Source organism: Cyprinodon variegatus, unplaced genomic scaffold, assembly GCF_000732505.1.
Source record: "Cyprinodon variegatus isolate N-32 unplaced genomic scaffold, C_variegatus-1.0 Scaffold62, whole genome shotgun sequence".
Taxonomy (NCBI): Eukaryota; Metazoa; Chordata; class Actinopteri; order Cyprinodontiformes; family Cyprinodontidae; genus Cyprinodon; species Cyprinodon variegatus.
Genome location: NW_015150515.1, coordinates 285,810 through 288,611, shown reverse-complemented (window position 1 = coordinate 288,611; position 2,802 = coordinate 285,810). Strand labels below are relative to the sequence as shown.

The following is a 2,802-nucleotide window of genomic DNA, read 5'->3' as shown; positions in this document are numbered from 1 at the left end:
CCTCAGAATTCTGACTTTTTTCCTCAGAATTCTGACTTTTTTCTCAGAATTCTGACTTTAATCTCGAATCTTTACTGACTTCTGACGATAAAAAAAGTCAGAATTCTTACATTCAAGTCAAAATTCTGAGATAAAAGCCAGAATTCTGAGAAAAAATTCAGAATTCTGACTTTTCTCAGAATTCTGACTTTTTTTCAGAATTCTGACTTTAATTTTAGAATTTTTACTGAATTCTGACGATAAAAAAAGTCAGAATTCGGACTTTTTTCCCATACTAATCTGAAATAAAATTTTAAAATCAGTAAACTTTTTTTTTCAGTGGCCCTAATCCTCTTCCGTAGGGATGAGTATGGTGTTCTTATAGGAAATTTAAGAAAGTAAAAGACACCTCCTAATACAGCTACAGTAGGACTATCTAAGAGGGAAAACCAGAGCCTTCAGGATTACTTGAAAATCAACTAAAATTGTGGCACTGTTTCTACTAATTTATAAAATATGGTTACATTTGAATGATTCGACAGAAATGTAGCATCAATCCTTTGGCACTCTTCCTTCAAGTCCTTTCTGTGATGACTTTTAGAGTAGTTAGACATTTAGAGCCTGAGAACCTCCTTCTGCTGGGATCAGAATAATTACACTCAGCAAAAATCAATCAGGGATGTTTTAAGAAGGTCAGTAACATATCAAAGATTCTCCAACCCTGGAGTAATTTCAAACAGCGGGACTTTTGTGAGCAGACACGGATACACAGATCATATGTTTCGCTGAAATCGGTGCAACACAGAGCGAGACTGCTTTCCCTGTGGCGTGTGCTGTCTCTCGTGTGTTGTCCTTTTATCCAAGTCTGCCTCTGCGCAGAGCTCAACAGCCTACATTCAGTACAGCTGCTAATAATCTAACCTGTATTCTATGCTTCTTTCCCCCCCATTTTATATATTTTGTCATAGCGCACTGCTCTGGGAATCATGCGTGGAGAAGACACCATTACGCATCACAGTGGGCGTTTTGGCGACGCGGTGGCGCAGCCGTCGCTTGTCTCGGCACAGCAAAGTCCTACATACTGAGTCTTTCAAACTCATCGAGCTGATTCAGTTTGAAAGACTCTTAAAAGATGAACTTGAAGGATGCATTGCATTAACAACCGGGTCACTGGCATTATTTTTTTTTTCTCTTAAGGAAGAAAATGCAGCTGTTTAAGAGACTCTACCCTCCGGTGGCCTAATTTGGCATACCTAACAATTCTCTACTGTATGTTAAGCCTTTCTTCACCATGACCGATAAGGAGAAACAAATAATTCATCCATTATAAGAGGAAAATGTTAGTAATTTACGCGTAAAGATTAATTTAAAAAGCTCTATTGTTCCAGATGAAAGTAGTACATTATACGTGATTAAAAAGAAAGCTAAATGATTCACCACAAACATCGCAATTCATCACTGCAGTGGTTAAACCCACACAGCTCTGAATAATCCAACCATTCCTCGGACTGTGTCGGGACCTGGGGAAGAAATCCCGCACAAGTCGTCTGGACATTGCGTAAACACATCCACAGCTCGTTTCTGTCACCGGTCGCAGTGGGTTTCCACACTCTACCACGCGTGATGTCCACTCATTTCCACCAGTTTCCTCCAAACACAAAACTCAGCGCCTCTACTTAGAAAGCAACCGAAAACAAACAGCACAGCTCAGACCTCCTGTCAAATATTCACTCATTGCGCGTCATCTGGCTTCATCTTCTTCACACTAGAATAAAGAGCGCATTAATAAAAGAACAAATTAAGCATCAGCAACTGTCATCATATGTTAAGATTTCCTCTGAACGCAGACAAAGAGCCAGAGAAAATAAAACACAGAATAGTAACAAGAAAAAAGTCCTTACTTGTATTTTAGGATAATCCCGTTATTCTCCAAAGACAAGCGGAGATTATTTAATATCCTTGGGAAAAGCCTGGAAGTAGTTTACACGTTTTTTTTTTTTTTTTTATCCACAGCGTAGAGAGGAGCAGAATTTCTTCCCCCGTTTCTCCTTCAAAACAGATGTGAGCGGTCCTGCCCGAGTCGCTCCACCTGCATCCCTGCTGTCAAGGCGAGCCACTAGACAGGAAATGTGGCTTTGGAGTCGTTTTTCAAAGTAAAACTCCAATGTTTGAAACTCCAGGCTAGGCTTTTATTGTGTAAGGCTGCTCACCGTTCAATTTGTGTTATAGTTATCTTGATTGCCTCCACCTGATTGTGCTGGAGATGGAGGCACAGCGGCATCAGCAGCAGAGAGGAGCGCACCGAGGAGGCCGCCCACTAAGGTGCGCCCCGTTCTGGCTGCAGAGGGTGGCATCACCCGAGCCAGGGAGGGAGATGGGAGGGATGTTTTTAACCCTAGAATTAAAAATGGATAATTTGCCAATTGGAGATAAAAAAAAAATGTAACAACAACTTTATCGGTACAGCCTTTAAAATGCAAAGCCTTTCATCAGTTTAATACAATGACAAAAATTCGATTATTTAATGAATCAGGCAACTTAGGAAAATATTTCAAATATTTAAAATGGCCCATCCCACCAAAAGTAAAAGAAGTACAATATAAAATTCTGAATAGATATTACCCAACAGGAGAAAATCTTAAAAAAAAGATTTGGATTTGAAGTTGATAACTGTGTTTTTTGCCATGAAGAACTTGAAACTATGGAGCAGGGGTCTGCAACCTTTCATATCCAAAGAACCGTTTTGCCCAGAGTTCGACCAAGTAAAAGTTGTTTAGAGCCGCAAAATATAACATGACTTTTTCTAGAAAACCTTTTTTTTTT

At 39.7% G+C, this 2,802-nt stretch overlaps 1 protein-coding gene across 1 annotated transcript in view; it reads right to left on the bottom strand.

Annotated features, from left to right (window-relative positions):
* LOC107082797 (neurexin-1-like) overlaps nucleotides 1-1,981 on the bottom strand; it is a 1,206,010-nt gene extending 1,204,029 nt beyond the window's left edge. Inside the window, exon 1 of the mRNA XM_015371662.1 lies at nucleotides 1,881-1,981. The gene's annotated coding sequence lies outside the window, so the exon portion shown is untranslated. The remainder of the gene's footprint in view (nucleotides 1-1,880) is intronic.
* Between the last annotated feature and the right edge of the window lie 821 nt (nucleotides 1,982-2,802).